Genomic DNA, 13,179 nt, shown 5'->3' on the forward strand with positions numbered 1-13,179 from the left:
TTCCTTTCCTTTCCTTTCCTTTCCTTTCCTTTCCTTTCCTTTCCTTTCCTTTCCTTTCCTTTCCCCACCTCTCTCTTTTTTTCTTTCCATATAGATGTCCAATTTTACCAGCACCATTTGTTTAAAAGACTCTCCAGGGTGCCTGGGTGGCACAGTCAGTTAAGCGTCTGATTCCTGGTTTCCCCTTGGGTTGTGATCTCAGGGTGGTGGGATTGAGCCCTGCGTGAGCATGGAAGCTGCTTGAGATTCTCTCTCCCTTTCCCTCTCCCTCTGCCCCTCCCACTCGTGCACATGCGTTCTCTCTCCCTCTCTCTAAAATAAATAAATCTTTAAAAAAATAAAGATTTTCTTTTTCCCATTGTCTTTGCATCTTTATAAAAAATGGTTTGTAAAAATAATATAATTATATTTGTGTGGGCCTTCTTTTCTGATTGCTTTTATTTTCTTGGTAAAATAAGCAAAATCACAACCTGAAAATTAAAAAGGTAGAAGAACTGTTGGCGTTTGAGAGTAAAGAAAAAACATGTAAAATTAATTTATTAATTCAACAAATTATAAGTATGCCTACTATGTACCAGGCACTATTTTATTTCTGTGCATACATTGGTAAGCAAAACAGACAAATCTTCTGCCCTCATAGGATTCTCATTTTAGTGTGTTGAAATATACATGCAGGAAAATGAGTGATTAAAGTAAAAGAAAATGTAAGTAGAATTCCAGCCAGCCCTAAAGGCCCACTTGGGGATAAATTTAATTGAGAGCAGTCAGCAAATTATCTATTCTCCTGATTTATTCAGCTACTCATATGCCAGTACAGACTACAGACAGGTCAGAGATTGACTTCACTGGGTTAGGAATTTCACCAAGAGGATATGATAGAGAATGTGGCAAGGGGATTGAGAGTGTATGTGGGAGACTAATTATGATTAATAATCTTGGAATCTCAGCCAGATAAGGAGGAGCAGAGAACATGAGACAAGTGAAAGCAGTGAAAAAAGGATAAAGTTAATGGGTTAGAAGTTATGGTAGATCAAAGGATTGTTGAGGGAGCAAGGAATGGGATGGAAAGACAGAAGGTAGTGGTCAGTGAATAAGATTCTAGAAATTGAGATTATGGATGGTGAGAGGTCCAGTTACTGTTAATGACAGGGGATGATGTGTTATTTGCTGAGATAGTGTAGAAGGTAAGATACTAAGCCAGGTGCCATAATCTTCTAGGAATGAAGTGAGATTGGATGGCCTGGACATCTGTAGATGACTGCATCCAAGTGTGGTATATTAGTTTCACATTGCTTCTGTAAAGAATTATCACTTATAGTTCTGGAAGTCAGAATTCCAAAATCACTTTCACTACATTAATGTTAAGGTATCAACAAGGCTGGTTCCTTTTGGAGGCTTTGAGCAAAAAGATCTATTTCCTGTTTTTTTTTTTAAGCTTATGGTGGCTCCCTTCTTTCCTTGGCTTGTGTCCCCTTCCATCCTTAAAGCACATCACTCAGCTCTCTGCTTTTGTTGTCCTACCACCTTTTCCTCATCTTTTGTCAAATCTCTCTCTGCTTTCCTCTTATAAAGACACCTATTATATTTAGGGTGTACTTTACCTGGATAATCGAGGATGCTCTCCCAATATCAAGATCCTTGACTTAATCACATCTTTGCCATATAAGGTAACATTCACAAGTTCTAGGAATTAAGACCAGGATATTTTGGGGGGCCAGTATTCAGCCCACTACATGATAGTATAGACTGATGGAATGAGCTTCAGAGGAACCTAGAGGTTTAGTAGGAAAGAAATTTAATTGTCTGTTAGCAGCAATGAGGAGTAAGGAGGACACCCATTTCTATCTCATTAAGGGCAAGGAGAGAAAACAGGCTCCACTTAAGAGGGGTTGAGGAGAAGCAGTAGTATAAGGGAATAGTCAAATTTCCACTGGAGCAAAAAGGTGGAGGGAACTTTCAGAAAGTTAGATTAAAGATAAAGAAGATTTTGCTGATAACCTACCTTGAGCTCTGGGCATAAAGGAAGTGTTTGAGGAGAGGGAAGGTACGAGATTGGGTCCGATTTGTAGATATGCTCTACTTTCTGAGGTTATAAAATGTTGTTGAAAAATCTGAGACCAATCTAACATATATTTTTTTTATTTTTTTTAAGATTTTATTTATTGGGGTGCCTGGGTAGCTCAGTCATTAAGCATCTGCCTTGGGCTCAGGTCATGACCCCAGGGTCCTGGGATCTAGCTCCGCATTGGGCTCCCTGCTCAGCAGGAAGCCTACTTCTCCCTCTCCCACTCCCCTTGCTTGTGTTCCTTCTCTCGCTTTGTCTCTGTCAAATAAATAAATAAAATCTTAAAAAAAAAAAGATTTTATTTATTTATTTGAGAGAGAGAGAATGAGAGAGAGCGCATGAGAAGGGGGAGGGTCAGAGGGAGAAGCAGACTCCCCGCTGAGCAGGGAGCCCAATGTGGGACTTGATCCTGGGACTCCAGGACCATGACCTGAGCTGAAGGCAGTCACCTAACCAACTGAGCCACCGAGGCGCCCCAGTCTAACATATTTTTCACTTAGTGTTTTTGATCACTTAGTGTTTTTGTCTGAATGTTTTTTTCTCCATATCTTTAAAGCACAATAGTAACTTTACTAGATATGAGTTGATGTTGACTACTCTGGGTTATACTTCATAAAGGCTTGGTGTCTTATTCAATATGGTATTTTTTCCAGAAGAAAAAATTCTTTACATTGCACTTTAAATTTTTAATTTTTTAATATGTTTTTCTTCTTTAGATATTTCAATTATACCTATTTTCTTTGTGCATCTTCTATACCTTTCACTTGAAAAACCTTTGTATCTTTATTTCTATTTCATTATAGTCACTTTATCCCTCTTCTTTCCTCTCTTTCTCCTACTTTGCTTTATATTGATATATTCTTGTATTCCTTCAAATTTAGTCTTTACTTCTAATTTTTTTTTCATTTTCTTTAAATTTATTCATGAGTTCTGTTAGCCTTTTAATAAATGTATACCCGCCTTGGGGTGCCTGGGTGGCTCAGTCAGTTAAGCATCTGCCTTCAGCTCAGGTCATGATCTCAGGGTCCTGGGATCGAGTTCCCAAGTTGGGCTCCCTGCTCAGCAGGGAGTCTGCTTCTCCCTCTTCCTTGGCCCCTCCCCCCCACTCATGCATGTGTTTGCTCTCTCTCTATCTCTTTCAAATAAATAAACTTTAAAAAAATCGTATACCCTCCTATTATCTAGTCATTTTATCTGAGATGTTCTTATTTTGACTATGCTGTTCTTTCAGAGCTTTGATAATTTTCTTAATTTCTTTCATCCCTTTTTGAAATAATATGCTCCTTTCATTTTCTTTGTAGTCATATTTTTCTTAATATTTTTTCATTGTCTGCTGGAACATCATTTGGATTATTTTCGTCTTTAGTTTTATAATATCTTTTATATCTTTTATTTGATTGTAATTTTGTTTGTTTCACATGTTTAAATGAGATAGCATTTCCTAGCTTATTCAGAGGACGTTTTTATATGGAAGGTATGGCTCAACCATGGTAGCTCTTGTCCCTTGTAGCTCAAGAGCTTTCCTGTCTATTTAATCTCTCTTTATGGATCTCTCTGTCCGTGTATTATCTATCTATATCTATCTATCTATCTATCTATCTATCTATCTATCTATCTATCTATCATCATCTATCATCATCTATCTACATGTTTTAGCCAGTTATACATCTTTTGAGGTTTAGCCTGATATGATTCAGGTAGGTTTTCTGTCTCTATTTCTGTGTTTAGAACTCTACCAGCCTTGCTTTTCATGGTGATCTCTTTGCTATTACAGTACTCTGTGCTCCATTGGTCTCTTCTGCCACACAGTATCTGAACAATATCTCTCCCTGGGATCTCAATGTGATTTCTGTTTCTGTAGTTTTACTTCAGAGTGGATCTTTCCTTCTACAAGGCAAGGTTTATTGGATATTTTTGCATGCCACTAGTGGTTTGGTCTCTTCTGCATTATTTGAATTTCTTGTTTCTCCATTTGTGGTGTCCTGGAAGTCGCTTGCTAACTTCTTATTTGAAGCCTAGAAGGGCTTCTTCATAGTTTATTAGTTGTTCTCAAATTTACTCACATAGGGTTCCATTCAGTCTGTGGTCCTCTCCTTATGGGGTTGAGTATTTATTGGTGGTTACTCTGTCCTGTGGCTTATAACATCCTTCCATTTTTTTCTCTTTCCCAATAACATTGTATAGCTGTTGAAGCTAGAAGACCTGTGTTGTTACTGGTATTTTGGCTTCACCTGAATACTCAGAATTCCTTATTTCCTAGTTTTATTGAATATATCATTGGCCATTTTAATTTTCTTCAAGTGCCTTAATGATTCTTTTAGTATTTTTTTGTATGAGGGGTTTTGAGGAGATTATAAAAAAATTTACTACAGGGGCTCCTGGGTGGCTCAGTCGTTAAGCGGCTGCCTTCGGCTCAGGTCATGATCCCAGCGTCCTGGGATCGAGCCTCGCATCGGGCTCCCTGCTCAGTGGGAGCCTGCTTCTCCCTCTCCAGCTCCCCCATGGTTGTATTCCCTCTCTCGCTATCTCTCTCTCTCTATCAAATAACTAAAAAAAATCTTTAAAAAAAATTTACTACACTCCTTGGGTGCCTGGGTGGCTCAGTCAGTTAAGTGACTGCCTTCAGCTCAGGTCATGATCTCAGGGTCCTGGGCTCCAGCCCCATATCAGGCTCCATGCTCAGCAGGGAGCCTGCTTCTCCCTTTCCCTCTGCATATCCCCCTGCTTGGGTTCTCTCTCACACACTCTCCCTCTCTTGAATAAATAAATAATTAAGAAAAAACAAACACTAAAAAAATTTACTACACTCTTTTCACTCTCTCCACATTGCCTGTAGAAGCCTGTCTTTGCTCTTTTTTTTTTTTAAATCTTGAAGGATATCTTTGTTTCCAGTGTTATGAAATTTCATGATGGCAAGCCTCCGAATGAGTCTATTTTTATACTTTCACTGGATACTTTCTGGATTCTCTCAAACTGGGCACTCATGTTTTTCTGTACTTGGAAAATCTTTTGAGTAATTTAATTTTCTTTTCCCCCTCTGTTTTCTCAGTTCTTTCTTTCTGGAACATTTATTATTTGGATATTGAGTCTAATGAAGGCCTTCTACTATTTTTAAAAAATTTTTTTATTGTTATGTTAATCACCATACATTACATCATTAGTTTTTGATGTAGTGTTCCATGATTCATTGTTTGTGTATAACACCCAGTGCTCCATGCAGAGTGTGCCCTCTTTAATACCCATCACCAGGCTAACCCATCCTCCCACCGCCCTCCCCTCTAGAACCCTCAGTTTGTTTTTCAGAGTCCATAGTCTCTCATGGTTCGTCTCCCCCTCCGATTTCCCCCCCTTCATTCTTCCCCTCCTGCTATCTTCTTCTTCTTCTTTTTTCTTTTAACATATATTGTATTATTTGTTTCAGAGGTACAGATCTGTGGTTCAACAGTCTTGCACAATTCACAGTGCTCACCATAGCACATACCCTCCCCAATGTCTATCACCCAGCCACCCCATCCCTCCCACCCCACCCCCAACACTAGCAACCCTCAGTTTGTTTCCTGAGATTAAGAATTCCTCATATCAGTGAGGTCATATGATACATGTCTTTCTCTGATTGACTTATTTTGCTCAGCATAACACCCTCCAGTTCCATCCACATCATTGCAAATGGCAAGATCTCATTCCTTTTGATGGCTGCCATAATATTCCATTGTATATATATACCACATCTTCTTTATCCATTCATCTGTCGATGGACATCTTGGCTCTTTCCACAGTTTGGCTATTGTGGACATTGCTGCTATAAACATTGGGGTGCACATACCCCTTCCGATCCCTACATTTGTATCTTTGGGGTAAATACCCAGTAGTGCAATTGCTGGATCGTATGGTAGCTCTATTTTCCACTTTTTGAGGAACGTCCATACTGTTTTCCAGAGTGGTTGCACCAGCTTGCATTCCCAACAGTGTAGGAGGATTCCCCTTTCTCTGCGTTCCTGCCAACATCTGTTGTTTCCTGACTTGTTAATTTTAGCCATTCTGACTGGTGTGAGGTGGTATCTCATTGAGGTTTTGATTTGGATTTCCCTGATGCCGAGCGATGTTGAGCACTTTTTCATGTGTCTGTTGGCCATTTGGATGTCTTCTTTGGAAAAATGTCTGTTCATGTCTTCTGCCCATTTCTTGATTGGATCATTTGTTCTTTGGGTGTTGAGCTTAAGAAGTTCTTTATAGAGGGGCGCCTGGGTGGCTCAGTCGTTAAGCGTCTGCCTTCCACTCAGGTCATGATCCCAGGGTCCTGAGATCGAGCCCCACATCGGGCTCCCTGCTCGGCGGAAAGCCTGCTTCTCCCTCTCCCACTCCCCCTGCTTGTGTTCCCTCTCTCGCTGTGTCTCTCTCTGTCAAATAAATAAATAAAATCTTTAAAAAAAAAAAAAAGAAGTTCTTTATAGATTTTGGATACTAGCCCTTTATCTGATATGTCATTTGCAAATATCTTCTCCCATTCTGTCGGTTGTCTTTGGGTTTTGTTGACTGTTTCTTTTGCTGTGCAAAAGCTTTTTATCTTGATGAAGTCCCAATGCTGTCTACAAGAGACTCATTTTAGACCCAAAGACATGCCCAGATTGAAAGTGAGGGGGTGGAAAACCATTTACCATGCTAATGGACACCAAAAGAAAGCTGGGGTGGCAATCCTATATCAGACAAATTAGATTTTAAACCAAAGACTGTAATAAGAGATGAGGAAGGACACTATATCCTACTTAAAGGGTCTATCCAACAAGAAGATCTAACAATTGTAAATATCTATGCCCCTAACATGGGAGCAGCCAATTATATAAGGCAATTAATAACAAAAGCAAAGAAACACACCGACAACAATACAATAATAGTGGGGGACTTTAACACCCCCATCACTGAAATGGACAGATCATCTAAGCAAAAGATCAACAAGGAAATAAAGACTTTAAATGACACACTAGACCAAATGGACTTCACAGATATATTCAGAACATTCCATCCCAAAGCAACAGAATACACATTCTTCTCTAATGCCCATGTAACATTCTCCAGAAGAGATCACATCCTAGGTCACAAATCAGGTCTCAACCTGTAGATAGGGATCATTCCCTGCCTATTTTCAGACCACAACACTTTGAAACTAGAACTCAATCACAAGAGGAAAGTCGGAAAGAAGTCAAATACATGGAGGTTAAAGAGCATCCTACTAAAGAATGAATGGGTCAACCAGGAAATTAAAGAAGAATTAAAAATTTCATGGAAACCAATGAAAATGAAAACACAACAGTTCAAAATCTTTGGGATGCAGCAAAGGCAGTCCTAAGAGGAAAGTATATAGCAATACAAGCCTTTCTCAATAAACAAGAAAGGTCTCAAATACACAACCTAACCCTACACCTAAAGGAGCTGGAGAAGGAACAGCAAATAAAGCCTAAACCCAGCAGGAGAAGAGAAATAATAAAGATCAGAGCAGAAATCAATGAAATAGAAACCAAAAGAACAGTAGAACAGATCAATGAAACTAGGAGCTGGTTCTTTGAAAGAATTAGCAAGATTGATAAACCCCTGGCCGGCCTTCTACTATTTTTTACTTTATTCTCCTATTTTCCATTTTCTTGTCTTTTTGGCGTACTTTCTAGGAAATTTTTGCAATTCCTTCTTGCCAAATGCCCACTGAGTTTTTCATGTCTACTCTTCTTTTTGTAAACCTGAGAGCTAATACTTTTTCTCTTCTAAGTGTTTTATATATATATATGGCATGCTATACTGGCTCATGGAGGCAATCACTTATTTCTCTCAAGATATTAATGATAGTGAAGATTTATTACTTTTTTAAAAGTTTTCTTCTCCTTATGTAGTTATTTTTTTTCTTTTAATCCAAAATGTTTCTTTCCTGTTTTGCTTGGTTTGTCTTTAATTTTATAGGCTTTCTTAAAATGTCTGGCAATCCTTGGTTGAAAGGTCATATTTAAAAGTAGAGCAAGATAAAAGTTGATGGGAAGTTCTGACTGTATGAATGGGGCTTATCAATTTTGAACTTTATCGTGGGATATTTGTTTGGGAAATGCTTGATGACTGTATCTTAGATTCTTCCTCCTGAACTGTTCAGAGTGCCCAAAGATTTTGTCCATTTACCTGCCTGCTGATATATATGTAGCTGTTTTAAGGGCAGAGTGAAAAAATAGAATGGAGCTTTCTATATTAATATATACATTTTTACTTAATTCGACTGTATGTGTGGACTTTCCTGGGGCAGGAGACTTTGGTACTATCTCAAAAAATACATACCCTCTAAAATGCAAATAAAAACAATGGGATCACTTCATACCCACGAGGATGGCTAAGTGAAAAAGACAGATAACAGGTTTTTGTGAGGATGTGAAGTTGGAAATCTTATGCATTGCTGGTAGAGATGTAAATAGTGCAGCCACTTTTGAAAACAGTCTGCCAGTTCCTTAAAAGAGTAAACATACAATTACCATATGTCACAGACATTCCATTCCTAGGTATATACCCAAGGGAAATAAAAACATATGTTTGCACAAAAACTTGTACACAAACGTTTATAGTAGTTTTATTCATGATATATAGAAAAGTGAAAACAACCCAAATGTCCATCAGTGGAAAAACAGGTAAACAAAATGTGATATATATGTACAATGGAGTACTATTTGACACTACAAAGGAGTGAAGTACTGCCACATGCTCCAACATGACTTTAAAACCATTAGACCAAGTGAAAGAAGCTTCATAAAAGGGCACATGTTGGATTAATCAATTTATACTAAATGTCCATATTAGATAAATCCATAAAGTTTTAATTACTCTTAATTTTTAATTTAAAATTTAATGTATTTTAATTATTTTGATTAATGATTTCTTAGAGCTAGAAAGAAGGGGGATTGGAGGGTGATAGCTAATGGGTATGGAGTTTCTTTTTGGGGTAATGAGAATGTTCTAAAATTGATTGTGATGACAGTTGCACAACTCTATGAACATATTATAAACAATTGAATTATACTTTAAATGGGTACCTTTTATGATATGTGAATTATATCTCAATAAAGCTGTCAAAAAATACTTGTAGTTCCCTGCTAGTGTAAGAGAGAAACAGTAACCTACAGACTTCGGAAAAGAGAAGGAGATCTAAGTCTTAATGCTATTTAGGCAAATTTTCAACAAATTCTTATGCTTTTAGTGTTCATTTAATCAATTTCCAAAAATACTACTCTGCCAATTCCTTAAGCATTTAGGTCTCTATGTTTAAATGAGATTGCTTCTTGAACTTTTTATACTATGGGTTTAAGATTCACCTTTCTCAATGTGCTAAGTTAGTTACCATTTTCCCATTTGCCTTCCAGCTTTTAAAATAGTTGCCGTTTTCTTCTCTCATTCTGTTTTAGTGGGTTATATCTTAAGAGACTTTCATTGAAATGTTTTTTTTTTTAACAACTGATAATCAATTTATTAAAAAGGTTGATTTAAACATCTGCAATGGCGACTTCATCCTCAACTCCTGGCTCAATCCTGATGGACAGAATCTGTTTAACAATCTCAGGACTGTGCAAATCAATTCGTGGATCCTCATCTGAAAATGATCCCAAGTCTTAGAACCTTCACCACAAAGATTTTTTTCTTGTAGTGATTCTCAGAGTCTTGGTAGGCATCTGAACTTGTCCTTTTGCTTTGAAATTCTTCTTTGATTTTTATTTATTTATTTATTTATTATTTATTTATTTATTTATTATGTTATGTTATTCACCATACTTTGAGCCTCTGATCAAGTCAGCATATACCTTCTCCAAAGATTTTATGTTGGGGCTGGTTAGAGTAATTCTAATTCGGTGCATCCCACCTCTGGTTCCATGAGTATCTTCCTGGTGTCTTTAAAAGCCATGGTTACAGCATGGTTTCCTGACCAACTTGTCCCTCAGTGGCAAGAGCAAACAGCAGTGAGTCAGGAGCAGGGGCTGGGCTCCCAGAGGTCCCCTGGACCTGTGACTGTGTCTTCCTCAAAGAGCTTAAGAGACTTTCATTGAATTTTTAATCAAGTTTTAAGAGGAAGTAAAAATAATGCATGTGTTTATTCAGGAAACTTTATCTAAAAGTCAGTAGGCTACACTTGTTTACTTTGTAAAATTCATATCAGAAAGAGATTGAAATTCTTAAGATCCAACTGCTTTTAAATCTAGAAATATTCTGATACATGTTCATTTGTCCTCAGTGGCATTGGTAGTTTACAAGTAATTTGTTAGGCAAGATGGCTTAGTGGGATTTTTTAAAGTCATTTTTCCTCCTTTCCACTGAATAATGACTCAACAATTATACCAGAGCTGAGTTACAATTGGATATATTCCAACAAGATGTTGTTTGGGGGTTAACATAAAAATACATAAATTGTTAGCTAATTTGCTGAATTGTTTAATTCGCTAAAATTATTAGCTGATTTAAGTGAGAACACTTAAACATGTCTTTTTAATTAACTTGAAAAATCCTAGCAAGCTATATTACTGCACATAAACTTAGATACTGAGTAATTAGCTTTTGATTTTAAGTTCTCTTTTCCTCTGGTTAGCACTTATAACTGTGTCATAATTTCTATTTTGAAATGCACTATGTGTATACAACTCCTTCCATTTATATTTTAAAAGATTGTGAATGCAATTTTTAGGGCTTTCTATTTACATTCTCAGGTTTAGGAGTTTTCCTGCCCTAAATTTGTGAGACACAATGGAGTAGGGAACTAAGATAAGTATCCAAATCATGTTTCTATTTTCTATGCCTCTTTTTTGTGGCTATTTCATTTCAAAATATTGTTTCCTTCATTCACTTATACAGTTTTCTCAATTCTTTGTATTTATGGACACCTTTGTATTGCTATCTGTGTATTTTCTGTCAGTTTATAATTCATATATTTCATTTAAAGTATTGCCTCATTTTAGAATCAAAGATACAACAGACCATATTGTAATAGCTAAAATGCTAAATTACCTTCCTCAAAATCTACTACGTGATGAAAAAAAATTTCAAATAGTTAAACAAAAATTGAATTTGAGACAAACATATCAAGTGGAAACACTCATGCAAGCTTTTGTAGTTATTTTTTAGAAATGATCACAGAATAGCTTTATTGAATTTAGAGAAGATTATTATTGACATTTCTAAGATAAACAGTAAAGTTAAGGATAAGTGGTTATTTTGTATGTAAGGGACAGAGATGACAAATTCTTTTTTTATTTACTATAATACATAATACAAAATACAAGAAAAAAGCTCTCTATAGAATGGATTTTATGTACTTAGAAGAAATAATGAAAGTCACTTCAATGTATTACAAAATTCAAATTTTGAATTCACTGCCATTTGGTTGTTATTGAGACAAATTTTTCATTTGCATTTTTAAAAAGTTGAATAATGTTTTTTTCAATAATCATCTTTTGCAATTATTTATTGTTATTTCTATAGGGCTGTATATGTACATGATCTGTATATCTGTACATGTCTGTATCATGGAGAAATAATTATCCTGAACAAATGAATCCCATGCCCAGAAAAGCCTAAAGTTTAGTTTTATGCATATTGGGATTAAAAAAAAATCAAATTTCATGGTTCAGTATATAACCTAATCTCTGCATGATCCAGAAAGAAAACTGCTTTTATAAGAGCAATATCAGGCATTTAATCAGGTGTTTTGTGGAGGAAATCTTCCTGAACAATAGGGATGAGGGTACCAAGTGGAGTTGTTATCTGACTTGTGTAATAAACTTACTTTCATAAACCAGCATTTTGAGTCCTAGACTTGTAAAAAACATTTGTGGTGATTATAGCTGCTATGTGAAAAGATGGATATTAACAACAACATATCTAAAATGCCTCTTTATTTAAAGAAGTCCTTAATTAAAATCAAAACTCTCTAAAAACATTTATTATTCTCATTATTGTTATTGTTATTTTTTATAGCCCACATACATATGATCTTACCTTATTATTGTGGACACTTGGCCAAATCACCACAACAGTGTAATGATGGGGAATTTTTATAAGTTTCTGTATTTCTCCAATTAACCTCATGAAAAATTTGAATCTGTCAATGAATGATGCAATATTTGTTGAGTGTCCCTCTTATGTGTACAACATTCTACTTGGTTTTATAGAAAGAAACACTGAACTAAGAAATACATATAATTATATGAATATATATATGTGTGTGTATATATATGTGTGTGTGTATATATATATATATATAATATATATATGAATCAAAACTGATAAGAAATGTTAAACTATGTAGTTGTGATTCCAAAAGCTAAGAAATTTAGAGAAGGAAGAAATCAGATCAGCATGTGAGGGAAAAGGTAAAGAAAGATTCAAGGAAGTTTTAGGAATTTGGATAGCTAGCACTGGAATAGGTAGATCAAAAAGAGAGATATTTCAGGTGGAGAGAAGAAATGCAGGAAGGACAGTGTGAGAAATCGACTATTGTGGGACACCAGGACAAAGAAAAATGGGTGATAATAAAGTTGTTAATCCTATGTTTACTGGGACACCCAGATCATACAGAATAATCATGATATGGATATACAGACACATTGCTAATGCCCCTGCGACTGCCACTGACTCCTCCTTGCCCCTTTAGTGCCTGATGATGCCCTACTAGGCCAACATCATTTGAAAGTTACCTCCCCGGCTGTGCTGTTACTGCCCTTGACACTGAAGATATTTCCTGATGATTATCATGGTGTTCCTGGGGCTAGTTAGCTTGTGGTAGGCGGAATAATTGCCCCAAAGATATCCATATCTTAATCCTCAGAACCTGTGAATGGTTACCTTATATGGCAAGATAACTTTGTAGATGTGATTATGTTAAACACCTTGAGAAAGGGAGATTATATTGGATTATCTGGATGAGCCATACCTGTAATCACAAGGGTCTTTATAAAAGGGAAGCAAAAGTGGATTTGATGATAGAAGAGGAGAAGGCAATGTGATGATAGCAGCATCAATTGGTGTTATGTAGCCCTAGCTAAGTAATGCCAGCTGCCACAAGAACCCAGAAGATGAAGGAACAGATTCTTTCCTTGGCTTCTAGAAGA

Source organism: Phoca vitulina, unplaced genomic scaffold, assembly GCF_004348235.1.
Source record: "Phoca vitulina isolate PV1807 unplaced genomic scaffold, GSC_HSeal_1.0 scaffold11, whole genome shotgun sequence".
Taxonomy (NCBI): domain Eukaryota; kingdom Metazoa; phylum Chordata; class Mammalia; order Carnivora; family Phocidae; genus Phoca; species Phoca vitulina.